The sequence below is a fragment of the Macaca mulatta genome, chromosome 12 (assembly GCF_049350105.2).
Source record: "Macaca mulatta isolate MMU2019108-1 chromosome 12, T2T-MMU8v2.0, whole genome shotgun sequence".
Classification (NCBI taxonomy): Eukaryota; Metazoa; Chordata; class Mammalia; order Primates; family Cercopithecidae; genus Macaca; species Macaca mulatta.
In genome coordinates, this window is record NC_133417.1 from 27,812,683 (window position 1) to 27,832,846 (window position 20,164).

The following is a 20,164-nucleotide window of genomic DNA, read 5'->3' on the forward strand; positions in this document are numbered from 1 at the left end:
TTGGAAAAGACCACATGCATCTGTTTTTCCCTAAAATGATTCTACCTCTAAACAGGAACTGGAGACCTTGGCTGACTGGAGAGAAGGGTTGGGGGAAAGAGGAGGGAGATGTACCATGGCTCGTTCTGGCTGCCTGTGTATTGTGGCCTTCTTCAGGGTTCTCAGGAACTAGAGTGGGCTACTCAAACTTTAGTGTCCTTAAAAATCAACTGGAGAGTTTATTAACCTGCATATTCATGGACACTACGCTTAAATACTTTGAATCTACGTTTAGTTTATCATAACGTCCTGAAATTTGCATTTTCTAAGCATTCTCAGTGCTACTAATACAGCATTCAAAGTGGCTGAAAAGATACATACAATATAGACATGTATTAAAAAATACAGGGAAGATAAAGGTGAAAAGATCCTTTGAGACACTGGCTTGAAAGACAAACCGAAGGACCTATGCCACAGTATGTGGATGTTTGATAATGGGCATGTCTGTTGTGAACGGTGCTTTGGCATTCTGCCTTCAGCCAGCACTGAGAGATGTGGGTGAGACTGACTGCTGTGTTTGCTGAAGGATGTTGGGAAGACCCACACATAATAGAGCTTCCTCTTTAGAGATTCATAGAACAGGGTCCTTTGTATCCCACTTCTGGGAGACCTGTGCTGCTCTTCACTAACTTGTTTGCTCTTATCTTGTGGAAAATGGGGATCTCCTAAATGATTGGATTTCTTGGTCTGCTCTCTCTTCTGGGAATCATGGCTGAATCAGTGCAGCCCATTCCTTATAACTCTGATTTGCACTTGTATAATAATCACTACTCCCCCCTCTTCCAGGCTTCACGTTAATGTCTTGCCTTTTGTTTCTCTGTCGTGCCTGAGGACTACTAAAAATTATTTTGGGGTAAAATTCATATAACATTAAATTCACCATTTAAACCATTTTAAAGGGTACAATTCAGTGGCTTTTAGTACATTCATAACGTTGTTCAAGTGCCACTAGTATCTGATTCTAGAACATTTTTGTCATCCCAAAAAGAAACCTTTCAACAATTAAGCAGTCATTCACCATTTCCCCTCCCAACCAAGTCCTCAGCAACCAGTAACAGCTATTTATCCCTATGGATTTGCCAATTCTGGACTTTTAAATTTTATTTTACTTTAAGTTCTGGGATTCATGTGCAGAATGTGCAGGTTTGTTACATAGGTATACATATGTGCCATGGTGGTTTGCTGCACCCATCAGCCCCGTTATCTGGGTTTTAAGCCCCACATGCATTAGGTATTTGTTCTAATGCTCTCCCTCCCCTTGCTTTCCACCCCTGACAGGTTCTGGTGTGTGATTGTCCCCTCCCTGTGTCCATGTGTTCTCATTGTTCAACTCCCACTATGACTGAGAACATGCGGTGTTGGGTTTTCTGTTTCTGTGTTAGTTTGCTGAGGATGATGGTTTCCAGCTTCATCCATGTCCCTGCAAAGGACATGAACTCATTCTTTTTTATGGCTGTATAGTATTCTATGGTGTATATGTGGCACATTTTCTTTATCCAGTCTATCATTGATGGGTGTTTGAGTTGGTTCCAAGTCTTTACTATTGTAAATAGTCCTGCAATAAACATCATGTGCATGTGTCTTTACAGTAGAAGGATTTCTAATCCTTTGGGTATATACCCAGTAATGGAATTGCTGGGTCAAATGGTATTTCTGGTTCTAGATCCTTGAGGAATTGCCATATTGTCTTCCACGTGGTTGAACTAATTTACACTCCCACCAACAGTGTAAAAGTGTTCCTATTTCTCCACAGCCTCACCAGCATCTACTGTTTCCAGACTTATTAATGATCGCCATTCTAACTGGCGTGAGATGGTATCTCACTGTGATTTTGATTTACATTTCTCTAATGACCAGTGATGATGAGCTGTTTTTCATAATTTGTTGGCCACATAAATGTCTTCTTTTGAGAAGTGTCTGTTCATACCCTTTGCTCACTTTTTGGTGGGGTTGTTTGTTTTTTTCTTGTAATTTGTTTAGGTTCCTTGTAGGTTCTGGTTATTAGACCTTTGTCAGGTGGTAGATTGCAAAAATTTTCTCCCATTTTGTAGGTTGCTTGTTCACTCTGATGTTAGTTTCTTTTGCTGTGCAGGAGCTCTTTAGTTTAATCAAATCCCATTTGTCAATTATAAACAGAATCATATGCATATTTGTGTCTGGCTTCTTTCATTTAGTACAATGTTTTCAAGGCTTATCTATGTTGTAACATGTATCAGTACTATACAGATTTTTATGACTGAGTAATATTCCACTTTGATGGCTATATCCATTTAGCAGTGGATAGACATTTGAATTGTTTCATTACTCTTTTAAAAAATATAATTTTCAAAATAAATTGTTCAACCAAAAGGTACATCTTGTATGTTTATTGCAGCACTATTCACAGTAGCAAAGACATGGAATCAACCCAGGTGCTCATCAGCAGTGGGCTGGATAAAGAAACTTTTGTACATATACATCACGGAATACTATACAGCCATAAAAAGGAATGAGGTAATGTCATTTGCAGGAATATGGATGTAGCTGGAGGCCATTATCCTAAGCAAATTATCAGAGGAACAAAAATCCAAATAAGCATGTTCTCACTTATAAGTGGGAGCTAAATACTGAGTACTCATGAACATAAAGATGGCAACAATAGACACTAGGGACTGCTAGAGGTGGGAAGGAGGGATCAGACGGGTTGAAGAACTCACTCTTGGGTACTATGGTCATTTTCTGGGTGACAGGATCAATCATACCCCAAACCTTGGCATCATGCAACATACCCAGGTAACAAACATGCACATATACCCCTGAATCTAAGATAAAAGTTCAAATTAGTAAAAAAAAAAAAAAAAAAAGAAATAAAAAATAATAAAAATAAAAATATACATTTGTCTTTTATATAGCTTTCAGCCATCTCAAATCTTTTTGTAAATAGGCAGAACACAGGCAATTAAAATTCATCTATATGTTTATGTATGTATAACTGCATGTACGATTCTATACAAAAATCAACAAAAATAAAATACTACCATTATGTTTGAGCTCGATACTAAAGTTTATTTTCTAATTACTTGGCAAAGTATCAATTCATCAATATACCCAGTCCTGAGTCTCTCCTGGGTTTCATTTCACCTAGAGGTTAAGGCAGTCTGGGGATGGGATCCGCCTGTCTTGGGGGCTAACTGCTAACTAATCCACTGTGGCTCCCCTGCATCAATACCTCTTTCTGGTCAGAGACAGGAGCAAGAAAGGAGAATGGTATTGGGCTGCTCTTCCCAAGTCCATTTTCATTCATTGCAGCAATGGATGGGTTTCAATTACAATGAGGTCATGGGCTATTAAAATGACTGCGGAGTCTGTGGGGGAGGGTGAGTCACTTGTGTGCATGTGAAATGCCCATGGCTGTTTTGTAGAACTTGGGCTCCAGTCTCTGTTTTCTTCTGGGAGTGGGTTTAAGAGTGGGCAGCAGAGGCGTCATTGGAAATGAATGTTCTCCATGTGGGATCCAAGATCACTCCCCCTGCCTCTACCTTCCCCCTTGTCTGGGTTCGAGAACAAAACTGTGTGAAAACAATAGAGGAAAAAAGCAGGCAAACTTCAGTTGGTAACATTCTTGGAGACCCCAATTATGTGCAGTGCCCTGAACTAGACCATGGGGTTGGGAAATAAGGACAAAATCAAGACATGGATGGGCAGTAGGTATCTTAAGGGCATACTCAGCACAGCCACACTCTGCCTGGTCAGTAGTTCTGGTGGCAACAGCAGCTGGTGAGGCTGGGAGGGATTGTGCCAGGCTGTTCTTGGCTGCTATGGATGGCTGCCACACTGTCTGTAGAACATGCCAAGGGAAAGTCAGGATGCCAAGCTGGTCTCTGACAAAAAACAAACAAACAAACAACTCCCAGTGTCTGAAATAAACTCAAGACATTCAAGGATGGGTCAATTCCCTGTAGATTTTTTTTTTTTTTTGAGATGGAGTCTTGCTCTCTTGCCCAGGCTGGGGTGTAGTGGTGTGATCTCGGCTCACTGCAACCTCCGCCTCCCGGGGTTCAAGCGATTCTCCTGCCTCAGCCTCCCGAGTGGCTGGGATTACAGGCACCCACCACCATGCCTGGCTAATTTTTGTATTTTTAGTAGAAATGGGGTTTCACCATGTTGGTCAGGCTGGTCTCGAACTGCTGACCTCGTGATTCACCTGCCTTGGCCTCCCAAAGTGCTGGGATTACAGGTGTGAGCCACCGTGCCCAGCCTTTATGGCTTCTTTTAAGGGTTGAAGTGGGGCAGTGATTGTATATTCCTGTGATGAGATCACTCAGAGCCTGTAGATGTGGAATTCCAGGTTAACTGAATGGAGCAGCTGGCTCAAGCAGTAAGTTTTATGCTCTGATGTCCTTTGGGGCTGTGCTGCCTAATCAATTCACCCTGTCCACCTGCTTTGGGAACAAGGTGGTGGTGGAAGAAGAGGCTCTGCCCCATGCTGGCTGGTTGGGTTGGTTGGGTTGGATCTCTGATTAAATGGGAGGTATCAGAATTTGGATTCCTCAGAGGTCTGAGCTGGAGCATGGATGTTGCAGATTTAGGTTGCAGATCTCATGAGAAGTAAAGCAAGTTACGTTAAAGACCAATAAGGTCAGCTTATGTTCAAAGTTGGATCCAAGAGTAAATGCCAAATGCATAGCAACAGAAGCAGGCCTGAGAGTTGAAGTTCAAGGTCACAAAGCCATGACTTGGAGGATTAGCAATCAGGCAGGTAACAAAGTAAGAGAGAGCAAGAGAGACAGAATGAGAATGTGTGTGTATGTGTGCACACATAGTATTCGTGTGTGTGTGTGTGTTAGCACATGTTTAGTTAGGTTGATAACAGTGCATATATGTGTATGTAGGGTTTGTGTGTATAGTGCATGCCAGGTGTGTGTATGTGTTTGAGGCCACTGTGTAGAGTATGAATTTATGTGGTGGGCCCCTAAGCATTTGTCTGGACTCTAGTGTGTGAATTTAGAGGCTGGCAGCTGTGTGATGATGTTTGGGTTGTGGGTTGGGCTGACTGTGAACATGTACCTCACTTATGGTCGAAGCCAATTGTAGCTAAGTACCTTGCCTTCTCAGGGTTGCTGTTCCTTAAAGGGCTATTTGGAATTGAGATCCAGGGTTGCATTTAGACCTTTCAAAGGTACTAAAATTAATGGAGCAGTGAAATCTATTGAGAGAGGTAAAGAGAATTACTGGGACCTCAATAATAAATGCAGGCTGACCATTCTCAGGGAAAATTTCTCCCTCAAACCTCTGACTTTCTAGTTTCTAATTCTAGCTTCTGAGTTCAGATGGCTTCAAGAGACTAAATTCAAAGGCAGCTCAGAGGTTTAGACTGCATCTTCAACTGTCAGCAACTCTGGAATGCACTTGGAAGGGAGGGTGGAGAATCAGGGTCACCTCACGGTTGTGAGGACCCTATGAAGCTGAAGGTGAGGTCTGGGCTGGGGGTGAGGGTCGCTGAGCTCTGGAGTGGGCTCTGCTGGTTGGCTGTGGACAGGTAGGTGTTGCTGGTCTTCAGCATCTCATCCACAAGCCAGAGTGTTGTTGGGGTGGGTTCCCCAAGACCCTTTTAGTGTGGCAGTGTTGGGATTGCAGGCTGGCAGCTGCCTGTGGTTTCAGACAAGAGGGAGGATTCCCAGAAGCATGTGTGCTCCTTTTCTACCACTTTGAAAAGTTTTGAAATGCAGGTTTCTGGAAAAATGACAAGGTGCTCCTAATGGACAAGGTCCTGTATTTTCTAGGCAACTGATACATGTTCAAAAAGTTAATAATTTTCCGTAAAGGTATGTGTTTTCAGGTATTTGGAGCTGGGTTAAAAGACATCATAAAATTCATTGGCTTCTTCCAGACACTTCTCAACCTTGCATTGAAAGTCACTCGCAACATCCCATGAGGCAGGTACTATTAATGTTACCTTCCTTTCCCAAATGAGACAGAGGCACTGCGAAGTGAAGCTGTGGAGGCCTGCCTGTTTCACCCAGTGCTAGTTTCTCTTCTCTTGGATTCCCAAGGTCTTGGTTACAGAAGATCTCTTTCTTGATCCAAGGATATGCTGACGTGAAAATACATCGTTCTTTGAGGGAGAAGCAAATTCTCAACAGATTCCAGGTAATGACAAAATCCTGTCCCTCCACCCTGCAGGAAAAGCCCTAAGCATGAAGTGGCTCTGACATCCAAACTGCAGAGCCAGCTTCCTGGTGGCAGGGAGAGCTGGGATGTGGGGCAAGGCCAGCAAAACTTTGATTCAGTGAAACCTTTGGTTTCAGGGCTTTCTAGTGATATCAGCACGGTGGTCTCAGGTTCCAGTGATAGGCGGAGGGATTTCATCTCTCCATGGAAGACCCTTTCACGCATTTCTTCGTATGTTATTAAGCATAATGTTTGGAGACATTTTCTGTTAAAAAATAATCCTCAAGTCTATGGAAAGGAAAAGAATCAGCACCCCTCCTAACCCCCTTTCAAAATCTTCCTCCCCAGCAGCCTAGCTGTAGTTTTGTGCTCGGAGACTGACAGAGGTGTCCTGCTCCAACCGCTGCTCTTTGTTTTTCCCTCCACACAAGTTAATTTTCCCAGGGTCATGCAGTGACAGTTCACTATGGACACAGCATTTTCCTGCAAGATATTTTCTGAAACCACCAACAGCCTTTTGGTTTTCAGGATTCTGATTTAAAGAAATTTGCATCAATAGCTCGTTGGGCCCCCTCATTTACATACATCTTTGAAAGGGCAGGAGCTTGGGGAATGCAATGAAAAAAAGCAAAACATGAATGCCCAGGCGTTGCACACTCTGCCGAGATGCCCAAGACTATTAAAAAGTAGAAATTTAACTTCCAGTTACCTCAATGTGTTGCTGTGGAGTTACGGAAGACAGGAAAAGAATAAACACTGTTAATTTTTTCTTACCTTTGCAACTATGATAGAGAACGTTGGCATTTGGCTTCCCAAAACAGAATAAAGTTTTCTGGGGAATGTTTTTGTTCTCGGGGTGGGGAAAACTTTGGACATTAATTAAGATGCATTAAGGAATGAAATGAAATGTGTTCTAAGGAGCCAAAAATGTTTTGCAGCTAGTGCCGGATCTGATTTGGCTAGCACCCTGCAGGCAAGATTTCTGAGTTTACGATTCTGAAAAGATGGGCCCATGAGTCAAAATGCAATTTCTTTTTAGCCAATGATGTTCTACATTATTTAGGAAGCAAGCTGGATTGATGACATTTGGAAGTCCTGTTGAGACAGGATTATGAGTGTGTTTTGTTTTCCATGTAGTGGATCCTGGGGTAATTACTGAATAAGAATACCTCATTCCAAGTTTTAAAATAAAAAATCAGACCAAAGAATCACATAGCCATAGTTTTAAAAGAATATGAGAAATAAGATGGAAATATAAATTTTAGTGTCTTGAAGATTTCTTTAGATTTGTTGAATCTGACTTAACTGATGTCTATGGACCCCCTGTCCCCCAAGGAGTATATGTTTAGAATTCAAAGGATACATGAACTTGAATAAGAAGAAATAATTACATCTCTAATTGAAAATTGGCATGTCCTTTAATTATGAAGTTAGATGACAAGCCACAGTAACATTAGCAAACCTATAATGTTTTCACCAGTAAAAACCACAGCTATTTCCATAGCACATTGAAATTATTACAGATATCTCAAACTATTATTGACTTCAGCACTTCAAAGTTCTGACACTTACTGGACCAGCCCCTAGGTCTTGTTATAAGTACTTTAATATATAGTGATATCTGTCATTGCTACACATTCCTATACCCAAACTTTGTTTTCTAATACTATTTTGATAACAATTTTTCAATGTAGTTGTTTTCCTTTATAATCCTGGGTATTTTATTTTAAGCATTGAAAAGCATTACCATGAGAAGTTCAGAGATTCCAGAATGCCAGAGGACACAAACATGGAAGAATCTAAAGCTTAATCCCTTCTCTAAAGTCAGTGAGACTGGGGGTGCAGTGAGGGTGAGAGAACCTATGGGGGAAAGGATGGAGGTGGAGGGAGGAGTGGGGAGGAGGGAGGAGGGACACAGGAGCCAATCCAGCCTGACCTACACGTTGCCTCGCTGAGTGATCTAGGACGACCGGATCTCTCTGAGGCTGCATGTGCTGATGTTAACTGTGACAATAATCTTGTTATTTCTAGGAGGCTCAACAACATCCTACCCATGTAAATTTCTCAAAATTTCAAATTTTTTTTTTGCTAAGCTGAAGGCTATTGGAAATTTATAGTAACTCCCAACTATATGTCCAGTCTAATAAAAAATAGAATTACCTTAGAGCAGGGTTCCCCAAATCCCTGGGCTATGGACCAGTAACGGCCTGCTACGCACCAGGAGGTGAGTGGCAGGTGAGCGAAGGAAGCTTCATTTGTATTTACAGCTCTTCACCATGGCTCACATTACTGCCTGAGGCTGGCCTCCTGTCAAATCAGTGGCAGCATCAGATTCTCATAGGAGCACAAACCCTATTGTGAACTGTGCATTTGAGGGTTCCAGGTTGCGCACTCCTTACGAGAATCTAATACCTGATGATCTGTCACTGTCTCCCATCACCCCCAGATGGGACTGTCTAGTTGTAGGAAAACAAGCTCAGGGCTCCCACTGATTCTACATTATGGTGAGTTGTATAATTATTTCATTATCATGTAATAACAATAGAAATCAAGTGCACAATAAATGTAATGCACTTGAGAATCATCTCCAAACCAACCCCCCTCCCCAGGTCCAAGGAAAAATTGTCTTCCATGAAACCGGTCCCTGGTGCCAAAAAGGTTGGGGACTGCTGCCTTAGAGGCCTGTAAATTATTAAGACCTGAACTGAAAACTACTGTATTAATTGTGTGTTGAGAAGGAACAGAAGCTGTCTTCCTTCCTTCAATCTATATTTGGACTCCCTGCACTCACTCGCCTACTGGAATCCTCCTCCTTTGTTGCTGGTAACTTGAACCATCCAGGTCAGTGGTTCCCAAAGTGTGATCTCTGCACCAGCACATAAGCATCACCTGGGAGCTTGTCATAAATGCACATTCTCCAGCCCAGCCCCAGGCATACAAGGAATCAAAGCAATGGGGGTGGGCCTCCTTGCTAATTACCTACTTTCTCTGGGTGACCCCTGATAATCACAGGTTTTGACCCACATGGCCCTTAGTTTGGCTTCTGTACCATCCAACTTTTTGGAATCTACCTTCAGGACTGAAAAATCTCACTTTTCAGTGTTCTTTATCACAGCTACAGGTAAAAGTGACTCTTAGCTGGATTACAAGAGTGGAAGCGGAAGTCTGGGGGTAGGGGTGATGTGCTTAGTGAGCAACTCATTCCCAGTTCCTTCAGCTTCCCTTTGCCTTGGGGCTCTTTTGCTCTTGGTGTTCGCCACCTCTGCCCTGCTCCAGCCCATCTCTAAGAGGCCTCCTGTTTGACACATGAAATTGGCCACAGTGGAAGTATTTACATCATGGAAATAGCAAATGTTATACATTAAGATGTTTTTTGTTTGTTTCTAGAGTATCAGTTTATGAGCCCACTTCTGAATGAATATATTTAAAACAACATTGGCATTTGCTAGTTTCTATGAACTAAGGAATGTCACTTCACCTCTTAGGTATAAAAAATTCAGAAGACATAGATAGTCTAGGTAAGAGAATGGAAGTCATCCATAATACCACCACTCAAAGATAAGTATGATTAATGTTTTGATGAATTTCTCATCTTCCATGCTGTATTAGTCAGAGTTCTTCAAAGAGACAAAATGAATGCGATAGATATCTATGTATTGATATAAATATAAATTAGATATAAATATAAATATAAATAATATACGAGAGGGGATTTATTAGAAGAATTGGTCCCCAAGATTATGGAGCCTGAGATGTCCCACAATAGGCCGTCTGCAATTTGGAGACCTGGTTCACGGTTCGGTTTGAATCTGAAAGCCTCAGAACCAGGGAAGCTGATGGTGTGACTCACAGTCGGAGGACAAAGGCCTGACAACCTGGAAGGCCACTGGTGTAAGTCCTGGAGTCCAAAGGCTGGAGAATCTGAAGTTCTGATGTCTGAGGGCAGGTAAAAAAAAGAGCATCCCAGCTCCAGGAGAGAGAGGAAAGACGCTTTCTCTACCTTTTGTGTTCTCTCCAGGTTCCCAGGTGATTAGATGGTGCCCACTCACATGGAGGGCAGATCTTCCCCATGCAATCCAACTCACAGGCCAATCTCCTCTGGAAAGACCCCCCCACAGATACACCCAGAAGGCATGCTTTACCACTTCTCTAGGCGTTCCTTCGTTCAGTCAAGTAGACACTTAAAGTTAACCATCACATATGCCAATATTGGGGCTCACAAAACAATACCCCAAAATGGAGGCCTCAGAAAGAGCCTCAGAAGCAAAAGTTCTTCTGTATCTTCTCCTGCCTTCTTGTCTCTCAGTCCTATTCTCCCGCAAGGCTAGCCATAGGAACTAGAATCCCTCTGCCCCAAGATAGGTCATAGAAACCAGAACCCCTTTTCCCCAAAGTCAGCCACAAAACTTAAAAATATTACTCTAACCTTCCCCACTTCTTTCTGTGTAAAAACTGGCCGTAAATAAAGTATCTGACCTACCTTGTTTGGTGGAGGTCATAAGACCCCATTGCAGAGAGGGTCCTGCACCACACCCAGAAGGGCAGAATACTGCTCAGCTAGGCCAAGAGGAATGTAGACAGACAGGCCTTGCTTGGTTTCCCGGCTCAGTCTATTAGCGTTAGCTCATACCCTTTTTGTTCAATCAGTCATATGTCTACAAGGATACCCATACTTTGTCGAACCTAAGCATAAAAATGGACAATTTCTCCTGTATCTTTGCTTCTTTATTCTGAAGGCTCCTGTGTCTATGCATTAAATAAATTCGTATGCCTTTTCTCCAATTAATGTGCCTTTTGTAAGTTGATTTTTCAGTGAAACTTTGGAGGGCCAAGAGGAAAGTTCTACTATGCACTTACACTATGCATTTCCCAAAATGCACTTACTCTGTGCATTTTGTTTAAGTATTTGAGATTATGCAATTGGGTATCCTTTTTTCATAACAATCATAACCAGTTTGCTGTGTCATTAAAATTATTTGAAAACATGTTTTTTGATGGCTGTGTAATATCTCATCCTTGGGATTAAACACTTTACCTATCCATCTGCATTATAAATAATGCTGCAATGTCTTTTTTTCTTCTGCATTTCAATAGTTTTCTTAGATTATGTTCCCAGAAGAAGAATCTCTGAGTCGGTTTTTGAGGCTTAAATACATATTTACAAGTTGTTTCCCAAAATGTTTGTCCTAGTTTATATTCACGCTGATGGAAAGGGAGCACTCCTTTTGATCTTAGCCACGATGTTAGCCACATTAAGAGCTGTATTTTAACTTAGACACCAGCATTTACACATCGACACACATTGCATTTGGATATCTATTTGTTGTCTGACAGCTTTAGAAGGGGATGGCCAAATTTGGAGTGTTACTAAAAAAATCTGGTGTCAAGACAACTGAAGCTCTTCTGGTAGAGGCTGGCCAACCTGAATAAAAATGATAGTTATACTCTTTTAATGTGTCAGCCTTTTGTAATTTAAATGCTTGCAATGAAATGTGAAATGCAGGTAGACATTTCGTATATTACCATATTGAGTAAGGGTGACAGTGATAAGATCGTACCTTTCATTTTATTAATTAAAAATGTATGGCTGGGTGTAGTGGCTCATACCTGTAATCCTAACACTTTGGGATGCTGAGGTAGGAGGATCACATGAGGTCAGGTGTCTGAGACCAGCCTGGGCAACATAGGGAGACCCCTTCTACAAAAAAAAAAAAAAAAAAAAAAGTCAGGTGTGGTGGTACCTGCCTGTAGAGGCTGGGGTGGGAGGATTGTTTTGAGCCCAGAAGGTTGAAGCTGCCACGAGCCATGATCATGTCACTGCATTCCAGCCTGGGTGGCATAGTGAGACCCTGTCTAAAATTAAAATAAAAAAATAAAATAAAATAAAAGAACAGCAGCACCTCTATTGTTTTATTATGAAAGGAATATATGCTCATTGTAGATGATTTAAAAACACATAGACAACTTAAAATAAATATTACTTATTAGTTGTTTTCTTCCAGTCTTTTTTCTATGCACATGTATATGTGTATAGTTTTAATATTTTGCATACATAACTTTAAACCAAAAAGGCATGCCATATATGCTGTTGTACACTCTCCTTTTTTGATCTCCGCTTTTACTCCCCTTAAACTAAATAGACTTTAAATGCCTTTCCATGTTATTTAATAGCCCTCTAAACATCCTTTTAAATGTCTTCCAGTATTCTATATTTGGATATATTATTTTTATTTAAACCATCCTTATGGTGGGACACTTTTGCATCATATGTTTTACATTATTGTCAATAATACTTGTTATCCCTGAATTCTGAGTTTTATAGCTAGCAGACTCGTTTGGGAACAGCTCAGAAAGAAGCTGACTCAGTCTTAGAAGGTCTCGGCTGACCAGCTCCAGTATGGATTATTGCTCCTGTCTGTCCTATTTCTTCTTTCCTCTCTGATTGTTCTCCTTCCTTTCACAGGCCTGTGACAGAGGGAAGTCTAGAGCTCTCCATCTTCCCCAGCTCACTTTGTCTTGCTCTTCATCTCAGGATCCCATAAGGCCTGAAGCTGAGATCATCAGTGTCATGCTGGCTCCTCTCCTTATTTGTTTAAAATAATTAGGGACACAGTTGAAGAATAAGATAGTACAGATGCTCCTCAACTTATGATGGGGTTATGTCCTGAATGTCCCGATAAACTCATCATAAGTGAAAATATTGTGTCAAAAATACATTTAATAAACCTGACCTACCGAATGACAGTTTGGCCCAGCCTAACTTAAACATGCTCAGAACACTTACATTAGCCTGCCGTTGGACAAAATCATCTAACACAAAGCTTATTTTGTAATAAAGGATCAAATATCTCATATAATTTATTGAATACTCTACTGAAAATGTAAAATAGAATGATTGTATAGGTACTCAAAATGCGGTTTATACTGAACAAGTATCAATTTTGCCCCATCATAAAGTTGAGAAGTCATAAGTGGAGCCATCATAAGTCAGGGGCCATCTGTACTGTGAGGATTAGAGTAAGGGGTTACTCACCTTACCCTTGCCAACTTCCCAATTCTCTATAATTTCCCAGAGGTAGCCATTTACAATTAATTTTAATTTTTGTGGCTACATAGTAGGTGTATGTGTGGGGTACATAAGATGCTTTGATACAGGCATGCAATGAGTAATCACAACATCATGGAAAATGGGGTATCCATCCCTTCAAGTATTTATTCTTTGTATTACAATCCAATTATACTTTTTAAAGTTATTTTTAAGTGTATGATTAAATTATTATTGGCTGTCGTTGCCCTGTTGTGCTAGCAAATACTAGGCCTTCTTCATTCCTTCTATTTTTTTGGTACCCATTAACCATTCCCACCTTCCCCTCCCGCTCCCACCTTCCCTCTGGTAACCCTTCTTCTGCTCTCTAGCTCCATGAGTTCAATTGTTTTGATTTTAGATTCCCCGAAATAAGTGAGAACATGTGATGTTTGTCTTTCTGTGCCTGGATTATTCCACTTAACATAATGACCTCCAGTTCCATCCATGTTGTTGCAAATGACAGGATCTCATTCATTTTTTGTGGCTGAATAATACTCCATTGTGTATAAGTACCACATTTTCTGTATTCATTGCATTAGCTTGCTCTCACACTGCTAATAAAGACATACCCAGGACTGGGTAATTTATAAAGGAAAGAGGTTTAATTAACTCATAGTTCCACATGGCTGGGAAGGCCTCAAGGTCATGGCCGAAAGCGAAGCAGAAGCAAAACACCTCTTACGTGGCAGCAGGCAAGAGACAGCTCGTGCAGGGTAACTCTCATTTATAAAACCATCAGTTCTCATGAGACTTATTTACTACCACAAGAACAGTATGGGAGAAACCGCCCCCATAATTAGATTATCTCCACCTGGCCCCACCCTTGACACATGGGGATTATTACAATTCAAGGTGAGATTTGGCTGGGGACACAGCCAAACCATATCATCCATTCATCTGTTGATAGACACTTAGGTCGCTTCCAAATCTTAGCTATTATAAACAGTGCTCAAACAAACTTTGGAGTGCAGATATATCCTTGATATACTGATTTCCTTTTTGGGGGTGTATACCCAACAGTGGGATTGCTGAATCATATGGTAGCTCTATTTTCAGTTTTTTGAGGAACTTCCAAACTGTTTTTCATAGTGGTTGTACTAATTTACATTCCCACCAACAGTGTAAGAAAGTTTCCTTTTCTCCACATCCTCACCAGCATTTGTTATTGCCTGTCTTTTGGATAAAAGCCATTTTAACTGGAGTGAGATGATATCTTGTAGTTTTGATTTGCATTTCTCTGATGATCAATGATGTTGCATACCTCTTCTTATGCCTGTTTGCTATTTGTATTTCTTCTTTTGAGAAATGTCTATTTAAATCTTTTGTCCATTTTCAAATCAGATTATTAGATTGTTTCCTATAGAGTAGTTTGAGTGCCTTACATATTCTGGTTTTTAATCCCTTGTCAGCTGGTTAGTTTGCAAATATTTACTCCCGTTCTATGGGTTGTCTCTTCACTTTGTTGATTGTTTCCTTTGCTGTGCAGAAGCTTTTTAACTTGATATGATGCCATTTGTCCATTTTTGGTTTGCTTGTCTCTGCTTATGGGGTCTTACTCAAGAAATTTTTGCCCAGACCAATGTCCTGGAGATTTTCCCCAATGTTTTCTTGTAGTAGTTTCATAGTTCGAGGTCTTAGGTTTAAGTCTTTGATCCCTTTTGATTTGATGTTTGTATTTGGCAAGAGATAGAGGCATAGCTCCATTCATCTGCATATGGATATCCAGTTTTTCCAGCACCATTTGTCAATGATACTCTTTTCCCCAAAGCATGTTCTTGGCACCTTTGTTGAAATTGAGTTCACTGTGGGTGCGTGGATTTGTTTCTGGGTTCTCTGTTCTGTTCCATTGGTCTGTGTGTTTTTATACCAGTACCAAGCTGTTTTGGTTACTATAGCTCTGTGGTATAATTTGAAGTCAGGTGATGTGATTCCTTCAGTTTTCTTCTTTTTGCTTAAGATAGCTTTGGCTATTTTGTGTTTTTTGTGGTTCCATATAAATTTTAGAATTATTTTTTCTATGTGAAGAATGTCATTGGTATTTTGATAGGAATAGCATTGAATCTGTAGATTGCTTTGGGTAGTATAGACATTTTAACATTATTGATTTTTCCAATCCATAAACATGAAATATCTTTCTATTTTTTTAATGCCCTCTTCCATTTCTTTCATCAGTGTTTTATAGTTTTCCTTATAAAGCTCTTTCCCTTCTTTGGTTAATACTTAGGCATTTAGTTATATTTATGGCTATTGTAAATGTGATTACTAATTTACATTCCCACCAACAGTGTAGGAAGGTTCCCTTTTCTCCACATCCTCACTAACATTTACTATTGCCTGTCTTTTGGATAAAAGCCATTTTAACTGGAGTGAGATGATACTTCATTGTAGTTTTGATTCACATTTCTCTGATGATCAGTGATGTTGCATACCTTTTCTTATGCCTGTTTGCCATTTGTATATCTTCTTTTTTTGGGTTAATTAAATTTATTTTAAAAATCATAAAATGTTTCTTACAAAAGAGCATTGCATTCTGAACTGCTCTGAACAGATGCCAGGGACATGTGGGCTATTGTTACTTTTCCTGCCTGTCCCACCCCCCAAATGTTACAATGACCACAAAGCAAGGTGTTCATAATAATTACATAGGGGGAATTTCTTCAAACCACCAACAATAACAAAAAATAAGATCCACTCACTCTGCTGCTGTTTCAAAATTTCAATGTTAGTTTTTTTGTTTGTTTGTTTGTTTGTTTTTGCATGCCCTTCCCCCTCCAACCCTGCTGGTAAGGAACTAAAACATTACATCTGGTGAACAGCGAAAATTTCCCTACACCTCAAATGCAGAACACCTATGAAGCAGAGGAATGTTGGCTTTTTAAACAGAAGCAGATTGGGAAAAAAAAAAAAAAAAGCATGCAGGACTCCTTCAGTTCTTCACTAGTCTTAGAAAAAATTTCCAGAATACTGCTTCACACTGTTCAGCAGCAAATACTGTGCATTCTGTATCTGGTCCTGTGTTCCTGTAATGGTAATGATCTGATCTTTGAATCCTTCTAAAGGCTCATCAATTTTGATCAAAGCTCCCTACTCATGACGGACTTGTTTAATCCATTGACCACCTTTGCCAATAATAGATCCAGACAAATCTTTGGGAATAGTTACTTGTGTAGTAATAATAGGTCCACCAAGATCACCATATGAGCCACGACCCCCTGCATAGGAATAATCATATCTGGAGCCACCCTGTGGTTCATAAGCCATCTGCCATTCTGATGTGCTCCATGGATCTACTGCAGAGTCCCAAGTTTCATCAGCACTGAAATCAACCATGCCGACATAACGGTCTCCAGGTCTCCCTTTTCTGTTATAGGTCATGAGATCTCCCCCTCTAGGTGGTGGAGGAAGAGGAAGATTCCGAGCTCTGCTACCACCCCAGCCGTCTTGTCCAGGAGGAGGAGAAGGTGGTCCTTGACGAGCGCTCATATCATCATAATTTCTTCTAGATGGAGGCATGGGACGCCCACTACGACCAGGAGGCATTCTATCAAAACCACCTCTTCCCTGCATCAGAAATCCCACTGGGCGTCCACGGCGGTCATCAAACACCATTGTAAAACCACCATAATCATAGGTTTCATCATAAAAATTGGGATCATAAGGCTGTGCATGTCCTTTGATGGGAGACCCAGGTATAAGATCAAGGATGATCTTTATGCACTCTACAACCCTATCGGGTTTTCCTCCAATAAGAATAACTCGGTCAGTGGAATGAGGACAACATTCCTGGAAAAGCGTGATGGTTGGTTGAGTGTTTTCTCAGTTCTTTGATTTTAGCCTCTTTGACCCCAGTGATTCCTGCTGCTAGACTCTGATGAATCAACAGCCTCAACTCGCAGTCAAAGTCACTTCCTTTATGGTGTTGGCAATTTAAGTATTCCACAGCATCACATTCGAGCGGGAACTGGCTGGTTGCAGTGGGTGATGGCAACTGCAGGCCCTCTTCCAAGGTATGGATGATTTTCCTTATAATTTCTCCAATTGTTTCAATATCAACACTGATACTCAATATAGGCTTGGGGCCACTGCTATCTGGAATTGAAACACTGGCATTGTAGTCTGTAGGGAGAGCCTTAATATTCTTGCTTCCTTTTCCAATCACTGCCCCAGCATTCTTGCTCTGAAGCAGAATGTGTAATTCAACCATCTCATCAGTGTTTCCAGGTCTTTTAAATATTTGTTCCTCTTCCATATCTTCTGCAGGGCGTTTACCAAATTCACCACTGGTTTCAGTGTTAGGGAAGGTTTCTTCTGGCTGTTCAGTTTCCACATTCTTGTATTAAATGGACACACCAATCAGTTATTATATATCCTTGCAGAGCAGAACTGAAGTGTTCTGGGTCAGACCAATGACTGACACCCCAGCGCTGCAGTAGCCACGCGAGGTCACCGTCCCTCCGCCGCCTCGCTTGTGTGTCTTCTCCTGAGAAATGTCGAATTAAATTTTTTCTCCACTTTTAAATCAGATTACTAGATTATTTCCTATAGAGTTGTTTGATCAGGTTTTAATTTCTTTTTCAAATTGTTCACTGTTGGTGTATAGAAATGTTACTGATTTTCATATGTTGATATCCTGCAACTTTACTGAATTTATCGGTTCTAACAGTTTTTTGGTGGATTCTTTAGGTTTTTTCAAACATAAGCCCATATCATTTGGAAACAAAGATAATTTGACTCCTTCCTTTCCAATTTGGATGCCTTTTCTTTCTTTCTCTTGTCTGATTTCTCTAGCTAGGACTTTCAGTATTATGTCCAATAATAGTGGTGAAAGTGGCATCCTTGTCATCTTCCAGAGCTCAGAGGAAAGGCTTTCCGTTTTTCCCCATTCAGTATGATACTAGCTGGTGGTCTGTCATATATGGCTTTTATTATGATGAGACATGTTCCTCCTATAGCCAGTTTTCAGAGAGTTTTTATTATGAAGAGAGTTGAGCTTTATTAAATGCTTTTTAAGCATCAATTGAAATGACTTTATGGTTTTTGTCCTTCATTCTGATGATATGATGTATCATGTTGATTGATTTGTGGATGTTGAACCATTCTTGCATCCCAGGGATAAATCCCACTTGGTAATAATGCATGATCTTTTTAATATATTGTTGAATTCAGTTTGCTAGTATTTTGTTGAGAATTTTTGCACCAATATTCATCAGAGATATTCGCCTGACCTTTTTTTTTTTTTTTTTTAAATGTATCTTTGTCTGGTTTTGGTATCAGGGTATTACTGGCTTCATAGAATTGGTTTGAAAGTAGTCCCTCTTCCTCTATTTTTCAGAATAGTTTGAGTAGGATTGGTATAAGTTCTTCTTTAAATGTTTGGTAGAATTCAGCAGTGAAGCCATGTGGTCCAAGGTTTCTCTTTACTGGGAGACTTTTAGTACAACTTCAGTCTCATTACTTGGTATTCATCTGTTCAAGTTTTGGATTTCTTTCTGTTTCAGTCTTGGTGTACATGTCCTATACAGTTGTACGTGTGTAGGAATTTGTCCATTTCTTCTAGATATTCTGATTTATTGGGATATAGTCGATCCTTTAAATTTCTGTGGTATCAGTTGTATGTCTCCTTTTTTATTTCTGATTTTATTTGGATCTTCTCTCTTTTTAATTCATTAGCCTGGCTAAATGTTTGTCAATTTTAACTTTCAAAAAACCAACTCTTTGTTTCATTGATATTTTATATCATTTTCTTTATTTCAATTTTATTCATTCTACTCTGATATCTATCTGTCTGTCTATCTATCTATCTATTATCTATCTATCTATCTATCTATCTATCTATCTATCTATCTATCTATCTATTTTTTTGAGACAGTGTCATGTTTTGTCACCCAGGCTGGAATGCAGTGGTGTGATCTCAGCTCACTGCAGCCTTGACCTCCTAGACTCAAGTGATCCTCCTGCCTCAGCTCCCTCAAGTAACTGGGACTGCAGGCATGCGCTGCCATGCCTGGAGATATATATATATATTTTTGAATCTTTTGTAGAGACAGTGTTTGCCATGTTGTTCAGGCTGGACTTGAACTCCTGAGCTCAAGTGATCTTCGGCCTCAGCCTCCCAAAGTGCTAGGATTACAGGCACTGCACCTGGCCTCAAAGCCAATAACTGTTAGCTTTGCCCTTTTGAGGCTATTTTCTACATCCTGTAGGTGTGCTTTATTGATTTTTATTCTTTTATTTTTGTCTCATCTGACTGTGTATTTTCAAATAACCTGTCTTCAAGCTCACTAATTCTTCCTTCTGCTTGACCAATTCTGCTATTAAAAAATGCTGATGCGTTCTTCAGTATGCCAATTGTATTTTTCAGTTCTGGAATTTGTGCTTAATTCTTTTTAATTATTTCAATCTCTTTGTTAAATTTATCAGATTGAATTCTGAATTCCTTCTCTGTGTTATGTTGAATTTCTTTGAGTTTCCTCAACACAGCTATTTTGAGTTCTCTGTCTGAAAGGTCACATATCTCTGTTCCTTCAGGACTGGTCTCTGCTGCCTTATTTAGTTCATTTGGTGAGATTATGTTTTCATGGATGGTGTTGATGCTTGTAGATGTTCTTTGGTGTCCGAGCATTGAAGAGTTAGGTATTTATTGTCTTCTTAGTCTGGGCTTGTTTGTACCTGTCCTTGGGAAGGTTTTCCAGATATTCAAACAAACTTGGATATTGTGATCTAAGCTGTATTTGCTTTAGGGGGCACCCAAAGTCCAGTAACACTGTGGTTCTCGTAGACTCCTAGAGGCACTGCCTTCATGGTCTTGGAAAAGATCTGAAAGACTTCTCTGAATTACCAGGCAGAGACTCTTGTTCTCCAAAAGTGGTGTCTTTTGGAGTTGTGAGT

General features: G+C 40.3%; 1 pseudogene; it reads right to left on the minus strand.

Annotated features, from left to right (window-relative positions):
• Nucleotides 1–16,177: 16,177 nt before the first annotated feature.
• LOC106992554 (heterogeneous nuclear ribonucleoprotein K pseudogene) lies at nt 16,178–17,612 on the minus strand (annotated as a pseudogene).
• Between the last annotated feature and the right edge of the window lie 2,552 nt (nt 17,613–20,164).